The sequence below is a fragment of the Oncorhynchus clarkii genome, chromosome 5 (genome assembly GCF_045791955.1).
Source record: "Oncorhynchus clarkii lewisi isolate Uvic-CL-2024 chromosome 5, UVic_Ocla_1.0, whole genome shotgun sequence".
In the NCBI taxonomy this organism is placed as follows: Eukaryota; Metazoa; Chordata; class Actinopteri; order Salmoniformes; family Salmonidae; genus Oncorhynchus; species Oncorhynchus clarkii.
This window is the reverse complement of record NC_092151.1, coordinates 57741872-57764390: the sequence shown is the minus strand read 5'-3', so window position 1 is coordinate 57764390 and position 22519 is coordinate 57741872. Positions and strand designations below refer to the sequence as shown.

At 40.6% G+C, this 22519-nt stretch overlaps 1 pseudogene; it reads left to right on the top strand.

The window, feature by feature from the left end:
- The first annotated feature begins 348 nt into the window (after positions 1 to 348).
- On the top strand, positions 349 to 22519 carry LOC139409073 (thrombospondin-4-like; annotated as a pseudogene).

Here is a 22519-nt window from a genome sequence, read left to right as displayed (position 1 = left end):
TAATAGTTAATTAGTTAGTTAGTTAGTTAGTTAGTTGAAATGATACTGATAGTCTGTAGAGCATTTATAGATGGACTATCCAGATAAAGTGTTACAGAGATATCTTTACCTGGTTGTAATAGAGACCAGTTGGTTGTAATCTGGTTACAATCAGACAATGACAACCCTTGTATGTGTATCATCATTATCAATAAACAAAGTTTAGAGGACCATGCTTTTGGGCCAGTGATGGACTTCTGTGTTACGTGGACATTCCTAAATGAAGGCTTCCAGAGGACCTCATGGTTGGAGGTGATGTCACTCTAGGAGACATGTATAAAAAGGCAGGCAGCAGAGGAGCCAGATCCCACTCTCTCTCAGACTGTCTTAACCCTGCTACAGGAGCCCTCCCTGATTCTTCTTGAAGACAAAGGGCAGAATTTGGATAAAGGACTTGGTCGAACCGCACGAGACTTTACACAGTGGCACCGGACTTCATATACACTTACCTGTCTTTCGCTGTAGAGACGTCGAAGGGCAAATGAGAGCATGCTGCGGATTCTGGTGTTGGTGATTTCGCTGAGTGTGAGCAGTGACCTAGTAGCTGGTCAGAGAGGTATGTCTATCAATATTTTAGTATCTTAAGTGAACAAAAACAAAAACTTCATAGCATGTCAAAAATGTTTGCAGAGATTCCAAAGTTATTTCAAGTGGGTCTGGTAACACCATGATAACAGTGTCATGTATAAGTAATTTATAAATTCTAATAAATGCTTTATAAATGATTATAAATGTTATAAATGCATACGAATTGTAATGTTTTATAATGCTTATAAATGCATCTAAATGTTTACAATGAATTAAATATTAAATTCTTTCTTAATGCTTATTAATTCATTTGTGCTACCAACTTCAGAGGCGTGAGAACACTTTTTTGGAAGTCTGCTATTTTATACCTGTGATAAATGTCACATAAATGTCTGGTCAATGGCACGTCAGATCATATTAGTCTAAAATGGAAAGTTTATTTGCAATCATCCCGATTCAATGTAACTACTTTGATTTAGCATATTCCTGAAATAGAACACAATAAATGAATTCATCATCAATTTGCAAAACTGAATTCGTAAGTCCTATCCTCTACATGGCCAACGGGTTGATTCATTTTCACACTTTGAAAAACAAATTGGCAGCTTATGCTGTTGAGTGACTTGTCGGTCAGGCAATGCAACTAAATCACCCTGATAGTGTCATTGGTAGTGTTTTCTTGCCAGTATCTTTGAAGCATGTTTGCTTGGAATTCATTCAGAAAAGATTGCAGCTCCTAATGGGAAGACCACACTTCCTCTCCTCCATGCTCAGGAGACTTTGACACAATACAGCTCCCTGGGGAGTTTAGTACATCAGGTCAATTAATACATCTAGTAGGTTCCCGTTGGAGCACCACAACAGGCCCCACATGCCAGGCTATCCCAGCATCCTATTCATCTGGGACACCTCTTCCTTGGAAAGGCCCAGACCCCAGGGCCTGTAAATCTAACTTCCACAGGAGTCCATAAATTAAGACTTAAAGTGATTCAAGTTGCCATGATTCTTGCCAACCACTGTTAAACCAAACCACAGGCTGTGGCTGCTCTGTTATTTTCAAGCTCCTGTTCTACACCTTTCACGTTGCAATGAGTGTGAAAAATAAAACATTTAATTTCAATAAATTCTTTATCATCCCATATTTTAGAAAATTGGTATTGCAGAGGTATGAAAAACGATTTGGCACAAAACCCACAACATCTTAGTCTCTGTATTTCTGTATGCATGTGATTCAGGCCCAGGGATTGTCTTGGAATGCCAGCTCCTGTGGCAAGGGGATAGTAGTGCAGGTAGTAAAGATGATGAATGGGCAGTGGATGATGTTGTTTTATAAAGGGACATCTGCATAGTGCATCCCCAACACATTGCATACTGATGACTTGCGTCAGCCACAGATGTGCATCCAAGACAATGTCACAGGAAGAGTAATGAGGTACGAGCAGGAGCTGTGTGACCTGCCTGACGTTCAGTTTCAACATGAGGTTGACATTAGTTTCAGTTTATCTTGGCAACCTATGATGATAACACCCCATTTACCTGAAATTGCTATTCTGTCTACTGACTTTGAGTTATTTTGACTTTGGTTGAAACAGAATGTGCTGGAATAGGAATACATGTGGGAGTATGTTTTCAAAGATGATCTGTCCATTGCTAATGTATGAAACAAACATAGCTGTGTGTGCACATCCATCGCTAATAAAGCGCTGTGAAATGTTTTTTCAAACTCAGATGGGGAAATTATTAATCAGATCAAGGGAACGAATCAAGCCTTGGCTGAGATTAAAGAACTGCTGAAGCAACAGGTAAAGTCACTGTTTGGACATATAGGGCAACTTTCATTGAGGATGTAAATGGTCCCATACAGTATAACGTGAACTAATAGTGTATTTGTACCTCCATGCAGATCCAAGAGATTGTTTTCCTGAAGAACACAGTGATAAAGTGTAAAGCCTGTGGTGAGTAGCCTGCAGAAATATATATTCCAGTTGAATGTCAGTAAACATTGTGGTGTATCTGTTAATCAGGCTGGCGCTCTTTGAGGCACAAAATAAAGTTACTGTATTTTTAAAACAGTACATACATGAATATGTACATATTTAATATATAATTACAGTACCAGTCAAAAGTTTGGACACACCTACTCCTTCAAGGGTTTTTCTTTATTTTTTAAAAACTTTTTTCTTCTTTGTAGAATAATAGTGAAGACATCAACACTACGAAATAACACATATGAAATCATGTAGTAACCAAAATAGTGCTAAACAAATCTAAATATATTTTAGATTTTAGATTCTTCAAAGTAGCCACCCTTTGCTTTGATGTTTTTTTTCTCACCCATCATAAACATGTCTTTAGACATTTTTGCACATTTATTAAAAATTAAATAAAGAAATATCAAATTCACGTAACTATTCACACCCCTGAATCAATACTTTGTAGAAGCACCTTTGGCAGCAATTACAGTGGTGAGTCTATCTGGGTAAGTCTCTAAGAGCTTTCCATACCTAGATTGTGCAACATTAGTTTATTATTCTTTTCAAAATTCTTCAAGCTCTGTCAAATTGGTTGTTGATCATTGCTAGACAACCATTTTCAGATCTTGCCATAGATTTTCAAGTAGAGTTAAGTCTAAACTGTAACTTGGCCACTCAGGAACACTCGCTGTCTTCTTGGTAAGCAACTAGTGGAGATTTGACCTTGTGTTTTAGATTTTCGTCCTGTTGAAAGGTGTGTCTGGTCTCCCAGTGTCTGGTGGAAAGCAGACTGAACCAGGTTTTCCTCTAGAATTTTGCCTGTACTTAGCTCCATTCCGTTTATTTTTTATCCTGAAAATTCCCCAGTCCTTAACCATTACAAGCATGATGCAGCCACCATTATGCTTGAAAATATGGAGAGTTGTACTCAGTAATGTGTTGTATTGGATTTGCCCCAAACAAACCACTTGTATCCAGGACAGGGTGCATGTTTTGGAATATTATTCTGTACAAGCTTCCTTCTTTTCACTATGTCAATTAGTTTAGTATTGTTGAGTAACTACAATGTTGTTCATCCCTCCTCAGTTTTCTCCTATCCCAGCCATTTAACTCTGTAACTATTTTAAAGTCACCATTGGCCTCATGGCGAAATCCCTGATTTGTTTCCTTTCTCTATGGCATGTGAGTTAGGAAGGACTCCTGTATCCTTGTAATGACTCTGTGTATTGATGCATCAATCCAATGTGTAATTAATGACTTCACCATGCTTAAAGGGATTTTCAATGTCTGCTTTTTTTTTTTACCCATCCACCAATAGGTGCCCTTCTTTACAAAGCTTTGGAAAATGTCCCTGGTCTTTGTGGTTGAATCTTTGTTTGAAATTCACTGCTTGACTGAGGGTCCTTACAGATAATTGTATGTGTGGGGTACAGAGATGAGGTCGTCATAAAAAAAAATCATGTTAAGCAAACAGAGTGAGTCCATGCAACTAATTACGTGACATGTTAAGCACATTTCTACTCCTGAGCTTATTTAGCCTTTCCATAGCAAAGGGGTTGAATACTCATTGACTCAAGACATTTGAGCTTTTCATTTTTAATTAATTTGTAAAACATTCAAAAAACATCATTCCACTTTGACATTATGGGGTATTGTGTGTAGACTAAAACTAAATGTCATCCATTTTAAAATCAGGCTGGAAAAAAGTGGAAAAAGTCAAGGGGTAGAGTGCTTTCTGAAGGCACTGTACATTACACATATATCAATATCAACAGCATGATTGCTATCTCAATTGTATGTAAATATGGTACATTAATCATACCATTGTGCTCTCATGTACCTTTAAAAAATATGTACAGTGCATACATAAACGTATGAATATTTAATGGTAAATGAATCTGTAATGGAAATGTAAACAAATAGAAAAATGCCATGTTTCATAACCTGCAGTAGATGGAGACATCTTACAGGAGAGTGCTCCAGGTCTACTTGGTTGATGGTTGGTGTATCATCCTCTCCCACCTAGGCATGCAAGGTCCCCCTCGCACCTCCTGTGACCCTAACCCCTGCCACATAGGAGTAACGTGCATTGAGACCGCCGGGGGCATCAAGTGTGGCCCCTGCCCTGAGGGCATGGAGGTTAATGGTACCCACTGCACACATGTGGATGAGGTAGGACAGGATCCCAAAAATGTCATGTAGTATTCTGTAGTGCAGGGATCATCAACTTTATCAGTGTTTCCCAAACTCGGTCCTCGGGATGCACGTTTTGGTTTTTGCCCTAACACTAAACAGCTGATTCAAATTCAAAGCTTGATGATTAGTTTATTATTTGAATCAGCTGTGTATTTTTTTACATTTTTTATTTAACTAGGCAAGTCAGTTAAGAACAAATTCTTACTTACAATGACAGCAGGATTCAAACCAGGTACTGCATTGATGCCTCTTGCACTGAGATGCAGTGTCTTAGACCACTGCGCCACTCAGGAGTCAAGTGCTAGTGTTTGGCTAGGGCAAAAACCAAAACGTGCACCCCATGGACTGACATTGGGAAACCCTGAACTAGATTCAGCCGCGAGCTGTTTTCTTCTTGAGTGGATGGATGGGGGGCAGGAACATAAGCCCAAACAGATATAATATTTGACTAAATCATAATCATTTCACACCTTGCTGACATTTGTATTCCTGCAAATCACATCTTTCTATTATGAGTGGGATTACTTCGGGAACAGAGTTCCAAAATTAGAATAACTTTGAGTTGATTTCCTGATGTTTTTACAGTGTTTTATGTCCAACAATGAACATAATTATTTGTTTTTGCTCAGGGGGGCCAAATAAACTTGGGGGGCCAAATAAAAACACCCGCACTGCCACTGGGGAAACTCTGCTGTAGTGGGTCTAAACTGAAATACGATCATTTACACAGTACGTGTTACTATTGTGTATATTGTTAGGTTTTTAAAGAGCCTCTGAACACCCGGATTGGCATGTGTGCTTTCCTGTTGCTCATTTGAAAACCTAGATTTCAGTCTTGCCGGTGTGTTTCCTGACGATTCCACGTTTGGTTAACGATGTTTGTCCCTCATGACACACTGTAAATGCGGAAGCCTATTTAACTTCCTCAAAACCCCCAGAATAATTGCAAGATAACTCAAGAAATCTTGAATTAATCTTGATGTTTTTGCAGAGGATGTTTCAGTTGTGCAATTTTACATCTAACTAAGGTGTTTGGTGCAGTATTTCTCAAGCTAAAAAAACACGTTTTCTTATGTAAACAAAGTCGGAGCTGCTGGGAAGGTCTGTCTCACTGTCTATGCTATTGGATTAACAGCAATCACTGCAGCTGTTCACCCCATGTTAGTGGGGAAATGGACACTGTAAAATGAAAACACAACCTTAATTTATCCGTTGTGATGCACGGATGTTCCTAAAACTCAGTTTTAGAGGAGACTGACTTTATGACCAAATTATCCTATTTACACTGTGTAGTCAATATTGACACTAGAATAACTGTTTCTGGCTCATATTGCTGCCACATAGGCCATTTTCAAATGGATTTGTTGCTTTTAAAAGGCAGTCACTCTTTAAATCAACTGTTAGATTATCTCAATAGCAAATAGCAAATTCCAATTCAAATATTGAACATGTACATTACTGCCCTCTCTCCGCTCTCCTCCTGTGTGTGTAGTGTGTCTTGAAGCCCTGCCACATGGGTGTGCGCTGCATCAACACCTCTCCAGGGTTCCGCTGTGGCCCCTGTCCCACTGGCTACACCGGCCCCCGGGTGCAGGGAATAGGCCTCTCCTACGCCACTAACAACAAACAGGTAGCAATTTTGAAGCTTATGAGCTTGGCTTTGGGGCCTTTCCACCTCAAAAAACACAAGAAAGAGGATTTTGACACCCGCCATCTCAGATTGTTCTGAAATCGTTTCGGTAATTAGTAACAGATACAATTAGCATTCCTGAAACATACATTTTCTTGAAATATAATGTTATCTCTGCGAAATTAAGCTAATTGATTGCACCCAAATTGGCCATTTGGATTTATAGGATTCAGATATTTAATACAAATTTAATAAAAATAGTACTCAACATCCCCCCCACACCAATCCCACCTCAACAACCAGTATACAGTATCAGTTCTCTATTTTTAACAAGTAGTATGAAGCTGTGACTTGGAGTTCTGCTTCTCCATACTATGTAAATGTTTTCGCTGTGAATCTGGTGATGTTTTTTTCAATGAAGTCACTTGCATTTTTTACCATAAAGTAGTGTGAAAGTACCAGGTCTTGACCACTAGATGCCTCTGTTCCTGCTCTACCACCACATTCAGTCTCTTGTGTTTATTAAATAGATCAAAACATTTCCTTTGCAACTTTGGGTAGAAAACCAATAGATTTGTCTCTTTACGAAAAGTGTGTGGTCATCCTCACAATTCAAGTCAGTCCTCAACCCAACTCTCCTTGAATAGTCCAACAAATGGCAGCTCTTTGAGAGGGCTATTCCTATGCAATTCTCATATGAAGACTTTTCCTACAAGCCCAAAACTACTGTATAATGGAGAACTTGGCTAGGGATTAAAATGTTGTGACAACCCTAATAAAATACTGAATTGCATGGCAGCCTGTTTTTGAAAATGATCAGGAAACATTTCTACATGTGATTTGTGATTAGTGACATTCAACATTGAACCCAAAGCAATCCAATACCATTACAACTGCAATACACTATAAAGTGTGTGTTTTGGAGATTTACTATTGAAGTTCATTAGAGACCATAACATGGAACTGATGTAACCAATGGTCTTGATCAGGCTGTTGATTGTGGCCTGTGGAATGTTGTCCCACTCCTCTTCAATGGCTGTGCGAAGTTGCTGGATATTGGTGGGAACTGGAACACGCTGTCGTACACGTCGATCCTGAGAATCTCAAACATGCTCAATCGGTGACATGTCTGGTGACTATGCAGGCCATGGAAAAACTGGGACATTTTCAGCTTCCGGGTATTGTGTACAGATCCTTGCGACATTGAGCTGTGCATTATCATGCTGAAACATTAGGTGATGGCGGCGGATGAATGGCACGACAATGAGCCTCAGGATCTCGTCACGGTATCTCTGTACATTCAAATTGCCATCGATAAAATGCTATTGTGTTCGTTGTCCATAGCTTATGCCTGCCCATACCATAACCCCACCTCCACTGTGGGGCACTCTATTCACAACGTTGACATCAGCAAACCGCTCACCCACACAACGCCATCTGCCCAGTACAGTTGAAACTGGGATTAATCCGTGAAGAGCACGCAGGTCAGATTCCCTGAGGCAGTTTCAGACAGTCTGAGCAGAAATTCACAGTTTCATCAGCTGTCCGTGTGGCTGGTCTCAGATGATCCCGCAAGTGAAGAATCCAGATTTTGATTTCCTGGGCTGGCGTGGTTATACGGGCTCTGCGGTTGTGAGGCCGGTTGGACATACCACCAAATTCTCTAAAACGACATTGGAGGTGACTTATGGAAGAGAAATGAACATTCAATTCTCTGGCTACAGCTCTGACCTGCAGTCAGCTTGCCAATTGCACGCTCCCTCAAAACTTGAGACATCTGTGGCATTGTGTTGCGTGACAAAACTGCACATTTTAGAGTGGCCTTTTACTGTCCCCAGCACAAGATGCACCTGTGTAATGATCATGCTGTTTAATTATCTTCTTGATATGCAGCACCTGTCAGGTGGATGGATTCTCTTGGCAAAGGAGAAATGCTCACTAACAGGGATTTAAATACATTTGTGCACAACATTTGAGAGAAATAACCTATTTGTGCGTATGGAACATTTCTGGGATCTTATATTTCAGCCCATGAAACATGGGACACACACCTTACATGTCACGTTTATATTTTTGTTCAGTGCAGTAGTAAAACCTGATACTTTCACATTACTAATTTCTCTGAACAGGGGGAAAAAAAACATGACCAGATTCACAGGGAATACATTACATAGTATGGAGAAGCAATGCACAGTTTAATACTACTTGTCAAACAGAGAACTGATACTGTGTACTGGTTGTTGGGGTGGACTTGGTATGGAGTGTAGAGGGTCAGTGATTGACTGTTGACCATTTTTTTGGGATTCCTAATGTCTAACTTACTGTTAGGAAAAAGTTTGGTCCAAATCGGATGTTGGGAACTATATTTATTGGACATTATTGGACACAGAATCTTATAAATTAAAATGGCTAATTTGGATGCACTCAATTAAGCAACATTTCTGAGATAAAATCTTATCTGTTTGTAACTACAGAAAGAATTTCAGAACAATCTGAGATAGTTTGTATCATGGCTTGCTGAAATTACATGGAAAGACTCGCTGGCAACATGCAAGGTTTTGCTTGAAGATGGAAGATTTATGCATTAGGGCATGGAAAGTCTCGCTGGCAACATGCAAGGTTTTGCTTGAAGATGGAAGATTTATGCATTAGGGCATGCTTGGCAACATGCAAGGTTTTGCTTGAAGATGGAAGATTTATGCATTAGGGCATGGAAAGTCTCGCTGGCAACATGCAAGGTTTTGCTTAAAGATGGAAGATTTATGCATTAGGGCTTTCTTTTGTATTTGAATTCTACCCAGGTCTGTAAGGACATCAATGAGTGCGAAGGACTCAAGAATGGAGGTTGTATGGAAAATTCCAACTGTGTGAACACACCTGTAAGTATCATTAAAAGTCAATGCCACTCAAATATATATCTCATTAGGAAATCCAGAGGTCTTTCCTCTCTGAGGTTTTGAGGGGGGGAACTAAGTTTCTGCTGTGGTTGTGCGTGTTGTTGTCAGGGCTCGTTTAAGTGTGGCTCCTGTAAGGCAGGCTATGTGGGGGATCAGAGCAAGGGCTGTAAGCCTGAGAGAGCGTGTGGTAATGGCCAGCTCAACCCCTGCCATGCCAGCGGAGAGTGCATTGTCCAACGAGATGGGAAAATAGAGTGTCAGGTAATGCGATACAATTCTGTTGCAATGGATCAATATGAATTTGAATACAGCCTAAATGTATACTACTCCTTATACATGTTGTCTATAGCATTCTTTTGGATACAGATAGCTCGTTATTGATTCAACTGCTGTAGCTGAAATGGAATTGAATGCAAATTGACATTCCATATTCAATACAGTACAGTCCATAACTTTGACTTGATCCTGATTCACAGTGTGGGGTGGGATGGGCTGGCAATGGCTACTTCTGCAGCTCTGACATTGACATTGATGGCTTCCCTGATGAGAAACTGGAATGCACCGAGAGGAACTGTGCCAAGGTAATAAACTTGAATGTCCTTGAAAAGGCTATGGAAGTCCACGACTATACCATTTTGGAACTCAAAGGGAAAATAAAGTGGAAAAACTAAGTCATTGTCATGTGCTTTATATACATACTTTTAGGATAACTGTCTAACAGTACCCAACTCGGGCCAAGAGGATGTAGACAAGGATGGCAAAGGAGATGCCTGTGATGAGGATGCAGATGGCGAATCCTAAATACACAGGTTACTGATCTCTTTCTCCAGCAACTGATTTTTTGCTGTGTCATGTTTACGACAGGTCTTTACACTGATTTTGTATCTTAGTGTAAAGACAGGCTCTGATGCCTCTTTGGTAGGACAACTGTGTGCTGGTACCAAATGTCAACCAAAGAAATGTGGACGAAGATGACTTTGGAGACGCCTGTGACAACTGCCGTATGATCAAAAACAACGACCAGAAAGACACTGATGTTGATAGATTGGGTGACGAATGTGACGAAGACATTGATGGCGACAGTAAGTATGCATGTCGAGGTTTTGACCGTGACAAGCCTAATTCTGCCATTGCGGTCATTCATGTCAATTGACATGTCAACTACTGTTACCTCCTTCTAGGAATCCCCAATAATCTGGACAACTGCAAAAGGGTTCCCAATGCTAACCAGAAGGATCGAGATGGGGACAAAGTCGGAGATGCTTGTGACAGTTGCCCCTATGTTCAAAACCCTGACCAGGTCTGGTTTCTGATTTCCATGTTTAGCTGTACTTGTATTAATCCTAGTCATTACTGCATGTTCTACCAGAATGACAAACTATCTCGATGTTCGAGTGATATTTTTTGTGTTTGATACAGTTGGATATGGACAACGATTTGATCGGAGACCCTTGTGACACCAATAAGGACAGGTATAGCGGTGTTACTAGTGCTCTTGTTACCTCCCTGCCTTTAACCAGTGTCGACCTGTGCGTGGCGTTCCAATCTATTAGTAAACCATGACTTATTTTATATGTTATGTAATGACTTTGGTTTGACACATCAACTTTCAGAATCCCACAACAGTGGGGAGAACTGTAAAATGGTCTCCTTGTGTTTTTCTCTACTGTTCTCAGTGATGGTGACGGTCACCAGGACTCTCAGGACAACTGCCCTGCAGTCATCAACAGCTCCCAGCTGGACACGGACAAGGACGGCCTGGGGGACGAGTGTGACGATGACGATGATGATGATGGTATTCCTGACCTTCTGCCCCCGGGACCGGACAACTGTCGCCTCATTCCCAACCCTCTGCAGGAGGACTCTGACGGTGAGTTCAGCACTTTTTCAGTCTAGTTTCCACAAAGTTCTCCAATATATCCGTGTAATGTTGACAGTAATATTGTCCAGTGACTTAAAAGTCACATATTGCGTCAATCTCCTTGTTACAGGTGATGGTGTTGGGAATGTGTGTGAGAACGACTTTGACAACGACACCATCATCGACAGCATCGATGTGTGCCCGGAGAACGCCGAGGTCACTCTCACAGACTTCAGGGCCTACCAGACAGTGGTGCTGGACCCAGAGGGAGACGCACAGATAGACCCTAACTGGGTGGTGCTCGATCAGGTATGTGTATGCAGATGTTGGATCATAGTTTCAGCCAGTTTGTTATAATAGGATAACAATCCTGTAGCAATTTTTGTAGGGGTTGATACATTTTTGTTAGGTCAAATCAAGTCTGAAATTTCTGAGTGGAAATTCTAAATGTTAGAAGCCTTTTTAAAACTCAAATAGACTTCAAGTTTGCATTTCCTGCCATGCAGGAAAATGATCAGCAATAAAAGGGTCATCAAATCTGTATTGATGCACGCATTAAATCTTATACAATAAGTCCAAGGGTGTTACAGTAGATACAAATCAGTGCCAACCTACTGGGAATAGATGTCAGTTCAACGTCTATTCCACGTTGGTTCGACGTAATTTCGTTGAAATGAGGTGGAAACAACGTTGATTCATCCAATGTGTCACCAGTGGGAAGAGACATGTTAACTGCTTAAGTTCTATAATCTTCCACAGGGAAGAGAGATCGTCCAAACTATGAACAGTGACCCTGGACTGGCTGTTGGTAAGAGCAACAATCACGCTGTCTCAAGTCGGATTTCATTCAATAAACCGAGTTGTACATGACGTTCTCAAATGCGTCCTAACCCAAACTCACGCCATTCCTTCAAGGTTACACAGCTTTCAACGGTGTTGACTTCGAAGGGACTTTCCATGTGAATACCGTAACGGACGACGACTATGCAGGGTTCATCTTCGGCTACCAGGACTCTTCCTCCTTCTACGTGGTGATGTGGAAACAGGTTGAGCAAATCTATTGGCAAGCCAATCCATTCAGAGCTGTGGCAGAACCAGGGATCCAACTGAAGGTACAGAAAATCCTATATGCACATCTTATATGACTATTATCTAGTCATGTCGTAAAAGTCACTTGTGTTCTCACGGCAGGAAAATAATCCTGCAGCAACTGGAAATGGGAGTTATTGTGTGGATTATAATTCATGGAAGAAAAAAAAACACTGGGCACAGACGTCAATTCAACGTCTATTCCACGTTGGTTCAACATAATTGGGATGGAACATCCGCAATTCTGATATGCTCCTACGGTGATTTAATCAGACGTACAATAAACACAACGTTTTAATATATCATATTTTTCTGTTTTTTCTATTACAATTATAGCAAATTTTCAGTTTTCCCCTCCCCACTCAAATCACTCCCAGACAGTCCTAGCAAAATTCTTTGATTGAGAAATTGCTCTTTGTTAAGAAGCATTTTTTTTCCTTATTTTTGACGTTTTAATTTAAAACAACCACAGTAAGGTACTTAATTGTTACCCAGAAAATATTTATTCATTTTTTATTAGAATTAATGGTCATTTTTGTATGACTTTACATTTTTTGTTAGGGCAAATCAAGTCTAAAATGTTAAATGGAAATTGCAAACTCTAGAAGCCTTTTTAAACCTTGAATTCCTCCAACTACAGGGTGATCAAATTAAGATCCTATACGCATCTGTTCAAATTCATGCAAACATGCCACTACTCTATTAATAGACTGACCTACACACAACTAGCCCTTTCTAAGTAATACTCATAGGGCCAGTTACCTAATATTAAGTTTACCCCTGGACTAAAAACAGCTCAACGGAAAATAGATACATTTTGAGTTGAAATATAAATACACCTGCCCAGATTGATACATTGGAAGAGATCTACAGTTCTGTAAAAGTGCTGCCTGTGCAATTGTGTTGTTGACTAGGCTGTGAAGTCCAACACGGGACCAGGGGAGAATCTACGCAACTCCCTGTGGCACACTGGCGACACCAGTGACCAGGTGAAGCTGCTGTGGAAAGACGTCCGCAACGTGGGCTGGAAGGACAAGACTTCCTACCGCTGGTTCTTGCAACACAGGCCCCAAGATGGCTACATCAGGTAGTGCGCTGCTATCAGACACACCTCGTAGGCGTCTGATGGCTTTTGGTGCAGTTTGCCAACGATGGCGTGACCTTCTCCTTTCATAATACATTAAAGGCCCAGTGCAGTCAAAAATGTGATTTCCTATATTTTATATATAGTTCCACACTATGAGGTTGGAATGAAACTGTGAAAATTTAAATAATACAATTTTAATGTAAAAGCTTTTTGAAAAGACAGCCTGAAACTTTTGCCTGTTTTAGTGGGAGGGAGTTTTGACCTTCCATGGTGCCATCACCATGCGGTAAATTAATGAATAGACCAATAAGAGAGTTCCAAACCTCTCTGCCAATAACAGCAAATGTCCAGTTTTCCCCTCCCCACTCAAACCACTCCCAGACAGTCCTAGCTAAATTCTTGTTTGAGAAATTGCTCCTTGCTAAGAAGCCATTTTTGTTCATTTTTAAACTATTTTAACAGGAAACAATCACAGTAAGGTATTTCATTGTTACCCAGAAATTATTTGCTATTGAGGTAAAAACGGCTGCATTGGACCTTTAAATTACAATTTGTGGCATTATGTGTGCAACTGATTGGACTGACATATGCGACCACATACTGTTGAACTTGAACAACATGAAATTACTATTGTGCATGTTCTCTTATCATCATACATCATCATACATACATCATACTAACCATATTGTATTCTTTACCACAATAGGTTACATCATCCAGTCGTGACACAACTATTCGGGTTGGAGATGGTCTTATTTTGGCTGCATTAACACAGGCAGCCTAATTCTGATCTTTGGCAAAATGATTGGCAAAAGATCTTATTTGATTGGTTAAAAGATCAGAATTGAACTTCCTGTGTAAACGCAACCTTTGTCATATTTTGGTATTCCTAACTGGTCTCGCTCTATGCATGTGTGTGTCATGTTCAGAGTGCGTTTCTTTGAGGGTCCTCAGATAGTGGCAGACACAGGTATCATCATAGACACCACCATGAGAGGAGGCAGACTGGGTGTCTTCTGCTTCTCCCAGGAGAACATAATCTGGGCTAACCTACGCTATCGCTGCAATGGTGAGCAGCACACTAATGACAACCCCACCCCCCTTATTAGAATACCCTTCTCACAAGCAGGAAGTAGAGGAGGATGGGGACCTTAGGGAATCAATTAGAGAAGTATTGCATTGCAGCATCCTGATAATAGAATTCCTGTATTGAGAAATGGATGATACTGCTCTCTGGCAAAAGAGGATCTACATTTACTTGTTTTGTGCCTGCTTCTATCCATTCTCATTGTCATTAAGTGACACTGTGGCTGCATTTACAGTGCCTTCGGAAAGTACTCATACCCCATTGACTTATTCCACATATTGCTGTGTTACAGCCTGAATTCATAATGGATTAAATATATTTTTTCCCCTCCCCTATCTACACACAATATCCCATAATGACAAAGTGAAATTGTTTGTAGATGTCTTTTTTTTAATTGAAAATGAAATACAGAAATATTTCATTTACATAAGTATTCACACCCCTGAGTCAATACTTTGTAGAAGGACGTTTGGCGGCGTGGAGAGCGGCGGTGAACAGCAACCTTCAATTCTTTCCACATATTTTCAATGGGATTCAAGTCTGGGCTTTGGCTGCGCCACTCAAGGGCATTCACATTCTTGTTCTGAAGCCATTCCAGCGGTGCTTTGGCTATATGCTTGTAAATCGTCGTCACAGTCAAAGCTTGTTTGCACTGTGACCGTCGGCGTCATTTAAGATGAGGGAGGATGATTATTTTTTTCCCATGAGCATGGCCTTATTTCTATTACAGCATATTGGATGACTGTCATTCATATTCCATTCGCCCAGCTCAATAGAACATCGATAGGTGTAGGTTACTACATGATACTCAGATTTTCCCTATACCCATCATGAGGTTTCTAGAACCTGGCCTATGAATTCAAGTTTACAACATACAGTGGGGCAAAAAAGTATTGTCAGCCACCAATTGTGCAAGTTCTCCCACTTAAAAAGATGAGGCCTGTAATTTTCATCATAGGTACACTTCAACTATGACAGACAAAATGAGGGGAAAAAAAATCCAGAAAAATCACATTGTAGGATTTAATGAATTTATCATCCAAATGCTCTCTAGCAAACCTCAGACGGGCCTGGACATGTACTGGCTTAAGCAAGGGGACACGTCTGGCGCTGCAGGATTTGAGTCCCTGGACACGTAGTGTGTTACTGATGGTAAGCTTTGTTACTTTGGTCCCAGCTCTCTGCAGGTCATTCACTAGGTCCCCCCGTGTGGTTCTGTGATTTTTGCTCACCGTTCTTGTGATCATTTTGACCCCACGGGGTGAGATCTTGCGTGGAGCCCCAGATCGAGGGAGATTATCAGTGGTCTTGTATGTCTTCCATTTCCTAATAATTGCTCCCACAGTTGATTTCTTCAAACCAAGCTGCTTACCTATTGCAGATTCAGTCTTCCCAGCCTGGTGCAGGTCTACAGTTTTGTTTCTGGTGTCCTTTGACAGCTCTTTGGTCTTGGCCATAGTGGAGTTTGGAGTGTGACTGTTTGAGGTTGTAGACAGGTGTTACGAATCCCTTTTGGCCCGACAGTCTAGGGGGGATGGTAATGAGACCCGTAGCATAACTCATGTAAATTAGTGACAAAGTAAGAGTGTGAACGAAATAACCAGGACAACTGAAATCTACCATCAAACTCAAGGTTTATTTATAAACACGGTAATGGGGGGAGCAGGAAAAGGGGCTGAGCTGGACCCAAGGAAAGAAACAATAAATATGCAAAAACACCCCTAAGCTAGACTAGCCTACTTTAACAGCTAACTAACCAAAAATACAGTGGGTGGTCCGCCCAGTTCTAACTAGTGTATTTAACAAAGTTCACCTACAGGTAGTGTATGCCCATGGGCGACTTGTCTTGGTTTCCCCTTTTCCCACCAGCAATCAAATACAAACACCATAACCAAAAACAATACTCACAGGTGATGACAAAGTGCTATGGAGGTGCTCAAACAAAAGGAGAGGTTAAGACACAAAGAGAGAGTGAAACAGAGCGATCTACATACATGGCATTTACAGAGAGATTGAGCTCTAGAGCAAACAAATGATGGGGTTTTTAAACCATGGGGAAGGAACTGTGATAGGGTAGGAAACAGGAGGAGATGTGTCTTCTGATTGATGATTGATTGTTGACTGATTGGGGAGTGATGATTTTCACCTGTGAGGGGAGAAGGAGAGAAAAGAAACACACACACAGGATACACACACACACAGGATAACTGTATCCGTAACAACAGGTGTCATTTATACTGATAACAAGTTCAAACAGGTGCCATTAATACAGGTAACGAGTGGGGGACAGAGGAGCCTCTTAAAGAAGAAGTTACAGGTCTGTGAGAGCCAGAAATCTTGCTTGTTTGTAGGTGACCAAATACTTATTTTCCACCATAATTTGCAAATAAATTCATAAAAAATCCTACAATGTGATTTTCTGGATTTTGTTCTTCTCATTTTGTCTTTTACAGGTCTCTCATCTTTTTAAGTGGGAGAACTTGCACAATTGGTGGCTGACTAAATACTTTTTTGCCCCACTGTAGGTGCACAGGTGGAGAGAAATTTGAGTAATCAAGGTGACAGACATTGACAACTTCAATACTGCCTCGCACAATCTTGCCTGCATCTAGCTGATCTAGGGTGTAATCATTAGTCCAAAAGATGCAAACGATAGTTTCTATTGGACAAATTCAGGTATGGTTATCAGTGGTGTAAAAAGTACTCAATTGTCATACTTGAGTAAAAGTAAAGATACCTTAATAGGAAATGACTCAAGTAAAAGTGAAAGTCACCCAGTAAATGACTACTTAGGTAAAAATCTAAATGTATTTGGTTTTAAATATACTTAAGTATCTAAAGTAAATAGAATTGCTAAAATGTACTTAAGTTTCAACAGTAAAAGTATAAATAATAAAAGATTCCTTATTTTAAGCAAACCAGACAGCACAATTTCCTTTCCTTTTTTATTTACGGATAGCCAGGGGCACACTCCAACACTCCAACATAATTTACAAACACAGCATTTGTGTTTAATGAGTCTGCCAGATCAGAAGCAGTAGGGATGACCATGAATGTTCTCTTGATAAGTGAATGAATTGGACCATTTTCCTGCCCTGTTGAGCATTCAAAATGTAACAAGTACTTTTGGGTGTCGGGGAAAATGTATGGAGTAAAAAGTGCAATTTTCTTTAGGAATGTAGTGAAGTAAAAGTAAAAGTTGTCAAAAATATAAATAGTAAAGTGAAGTACAGATACCCCAAAAAACGACTTAAGTGGTACTTTACACCACTGATGTTTATCCCCGTTTCTTGCCATTTAAGAATCGGCGGAATGAATACACCCCTGATCACGCAAACACAGTTGACCCCTTTGATTGCGCTCTCCACCTCTCACTTTTTGCCTTCACAACACATCAGCTGTCTTCCACACCAATCTCGACAAACCATTTCTGTATGGACGTCACTTTGCACAAGGGGGCATGCTGAAACAGGAAAGGACCTTCCCCAAACTGTCACAACAAAGTTGAAAGCTCAGAATCGAATACAATGTAGCGTTAAGATTTCCCTTCACTGGAACTAAGGGGCCCAAACCATGAAAAACAGCCCCAGACCACTATTCCTCCATCAAACTTTACAGCTGGCAATATGCATTGGGGCAGGTAGCGTTTTACCAGATTCATCCGCCGGACTGCCAGATGGTGAAGCGTGATTCATCACTCCAGAGAACGCATTTTCCTTGCATCAGAATCCAATGGCGGCGAGCTGTACACTACTCCAGCCGACGCTTGGCATTGCTTATGGTGTTCTTAGGCTTGTGTGCGGCTGCTCGGCCATGGAAACCTATTTCATAAAGCTCCCGACGAACAGTTCTTTGGCAGACGTTGCTTCCAGAGGCAGTTTTTAACTTGGTAGTGAGTGTTGCAACCGAAGGCAGAAAGATAGCTACTTCTCGCTCTCGCTTCTCTTTCATTTTTGCTAGCTAGCTGTAGTTTACGTTTTCAGTACTATACTGAACAAAAATATAAATGCAACATGTAGTGTTTGTCCCATGAACTGAAATAAAAGATCCTAGAAATTTTCCATATGAACAAAAAGCTTATTTCTCAATTTCTCTTTCCATCCGTTAGTGAGCATTTTTCTTTTGCCAAGATAATCCGTCTACCTGACAAGTGTGGCATATCAAGAAGCTGATTAAACAGCATGATCATTACACAGGTGCACCTTGTGCTGGGGACAATAAAAGGCCACTCTATATGACTGCAGGAATGTCCACTAGAGCTGTTGCCAGAGAATTGAATGTTAATTGAATGTTAGTTTTAGAGAATTAGGCAGTATGCCCAACAGGCCTCACAACCACAGAGCCCGTGTAACCACGTCAGCCCAGGACCTCCATTCCCGGCTTCTTCACCTGCGGACTCGTCTGAGATCAGCCACCTGGACAGCTGATGAGTATTTCTGTCTGAATGAAAAAAATACTTTTGTGGGGAAAAACTCATTCTGATTGGCTGGGTCTGACTCCCCAGTGAGTGGGCCTGTCTCCCAGGTGGTTTGGTATATGCCCTCCCAGGCCCACCCATGGCTGCGCCCCTGCCCATACATGTTAAATCCATAAATTAGAGCCTAATGCATTTATTTAAATGGACTGTTTTGCCTATATGACCTGTAACTCAGTAAAATCGTTGAAATTGTTGCATGTTGCATTTATATATTTTTTCAGTATAGATTTATTCGCTGATCCTTTGATTGGGTGGACAACATGTCAGTTCATTCCATAAGAGCTAGAGGACGTCCTCTGGAAGTTGACATAATTATGGTGTAAGTCTATGGAAGGGGGTGAGAACCACCTAGGTTTTGTATTGAAGTCAATGTACCCAGAGGAGGATGGACATTACCTGTCTTCCGGCTACACCATGATGCTACCCTAGAGTGCTGTAGACCTTCATTGCAAAACAATGTGTTTTAATCAATTATTTGGTGACGTGAATTAATTTAGTGTCTTTGTTTCACTATTTTTATGAAATTCTGTGAGGAGGATGGTCCTCCTCTGAGGAGCATCCGCTCTCTGAAGTGGGTTCTCATTAAGGATTTGCCTGTATTTCGCTCCACTCACTGTTCCGTCAATCCTTACCAATCTCCCAGTCCCTGCCGTTGAAAGGCATCCCCATAGCATGATGCTGCCACCACCATGCTTCACGGTAGGGATGGTGTTAGATGGGTTATGAGCTTTGCCTGGTTCTCCAGACATGGCACTTTGCATTCAGGCCAAAGAAATGTGTCTCATCAGACCACAGAATCTTTTGAATGATGATCTCTTTCATGTGCCTTTGTGCAAGATCCAGGCATGCTGTCATGTGTGGCTTCCATCTGGCCACTCTCCCATGAAGTTCAGATTGGCTCCCTTCTGGCAGGTTCTCCCATTTCAGCCAAGGAACTCTGTAGTTCTGTCAGAGTAGTCATTGGGTTCTTGTTCACCTACCTGACCAAGGTCCTTCTTGCCCAGTTGCTGAGTTTGGTCAGATGGCCAGCTCTTGGCAGTCTGGGTAGTTCCATATGGAGACCACTGTGCTTTAGAAATCTTTTAAATAGTTTCATACCCTTCTCCAGATACAGTATATGCCTCATCTTGGAGATCTGCGGACAGTTCCTTGGATTTCATGTTATAGTTTCTGCTCTGACATGCACTGTAAACTGTGGGACCTTTTTATATAGACAAGTGTGTTTCTCTCTAAATCATGTCCAAACACTTGAATTGGCCATGGGTGGACTCCAATCAAGTTGTAGTGACATCAGCGATGGTGTATGGAAATTAGATGCAACTGAACTCAATTTGTAGTGTCATATCAACAGGGTGTAAATATTTAAGTGAGATATTTCTGTATTTCATTTTCACTAAATATGCTGAGAAAAAAAAATCTAATCCATTTTGAAAAACAAAATGTGGAATAAGTCAAGGGGTATGAATACTTTCTGAAGGCATACAGTATATACAGTAGACTGCATTTAAATGACCACTCGGTACACATACGACTAGTTTGAGGCTTTAGAGAGAGAAGTCTGAGTCTTAATTATATTGGTCCGTTGGATGATTGGTATTGTATTGTAGACTTGCCATGCAAGGATTCCATATCGACTTATCATCTCTCCCTCTCCCTTTAGATACAACCCTCGAGGACTTTGACTCATACCAAGTCCAACCCATTCAGCTACAGTTCTAATACAGCATGCACACAACTCTGCCCAAACGAAGACTGGGAGGACATTCCATCTACACCCCCACATTCTGGAACGCATGGCTCCCAGCTGAACAGTGCATGGTTGTGTCTGTAATGGCACCCTATCTCCTATATAGTGCACTACTTTTGATTAAAGGCTATATAGGGCCCGATTTGGAATTAAGAAATTATGCCTTTCTTATGCACGCCTTTCCTACACACTTCTCAGTAGTTAGTATTCAGACTTACCTTATGAAGGTACGTAAAGGACTTTGCAGGCATGCTTCCCTTGTCATTCAATAGAGTTTTCAGTGCATTTATCTTAAGCCATCTCTTTAAATATAGTGTAACTTTTAGTTAGTATTTTGTTGACAGACTCAATAGAATATATTGAATATTAGTGATCAATGAAAGAAAGCCATCTAAATATATGCATATCATTCTCTGTTTCAGCACCATTTGGTAGATTCAAAAAATACTCTGATCTTGTAGATTATTTAGGGTTAGGAAAGTATTTATGAAATCATAAAAAACAGGTTTGGAGAGCTTTTACGCGGAAAAGAAGAGTGGTTTGATTCATTCAGAAAATTGCCACATTGCTATTTAACCCATGGTAATGTTGGAAGATTAGTGTACATTGAATTATAATAGGGAGAATAGTGTACAATAGTAGACTATACCCTCGTCTGTTGCCTGCACTAGCCATGGTACTGTGTGATGACAGCCGAGTATTGCGCCATGCGTAGGCTTCAAACTGTTAATGCGTGGTCTGCACTCCGCTCCATAACGATTTAATTAGCCTAACTGTTACTAATGATCCTCAGCAACAACCACATGGCCATGACAGCGTTTACAGAGGAAGCAAATGCAGGTAAACAAAACGATGTAATTAAATGGAATGATAATGTATGCTATACCAACTGAAGGGAACTAACAGTAAACTGGCAGTTAAATATGTGTGTTATTAAGCCTACTGACGGTCAATACTGATAGTGGCTAATATTTAACATGATAGAAATAGGAAACAGAAAGTCGTGGTAGCCTATAATTAAGACATCCGAGTGCCCAGCTATGAGTTAAAAGGCTGTGCAATTTAAATTCTGCATAATAGCACGGCCTTTCATAAACTTTACTTTGAGAAAGTTGATATGCTTCAATTTGAAGCCATATATGACTGGTTTCACATGTCTCCAGCAATTGGAAGGTAAAATATATCTTAAACAAGTGTCATTTATATTTATAGTTTCCTTATCCAGACAGATTACACATTTAACTAGCGCTTATCAAGTTGTAAATGACAGTGCATGGAGAATGGTGTTATTTCTATTGGGAAAAATAAAGTAATGCTTTTTCCACTTGAAACCGGTAGGTTCGCTAGACCTTATGAGGAAATAATGAATATGTAAAGGTGGAAGAATTATTAGGGAATTAAGTCAAGGTCAGAATACAGCGTCTGTTGACACACCATCATTTATTTGATCTCCACCCAAAACAAATAGCAGGTGAACAGCATGCTATTCTCATGCTTAAGTTCAAGGTCAGAATAAGCATAGAGAAAAGTGCATAAAAATGGAATTACTACGTTCCATTTAAGCACGCTTAACTCGGGTCGGAATTGGGCCCCTATTGATTTTTTTTTTTTAGAAGGACCCTGTGAGATGTGACTCAGCAAAATGGAGGCTGCCATATTGGTCACCACCAGCAATGACAACATTTTCCGGTGACATTTGCTCCCCAATAATTCCAGTTCTCAGGGGACTTTTCTTTATGTCTACTACTACTCTGTCAACAATATAGAAATGTGAGGATAGTTGTGTGCGTTTTGAATAATCAGGGTGTGGACAGAAAATGTGTATTACATTGTGAGCGGACTAACTTTTTTTGAGGGGGGGCTATGCATTAGATTGCATGTGATCAATTAATAAAATGTTGAACCACA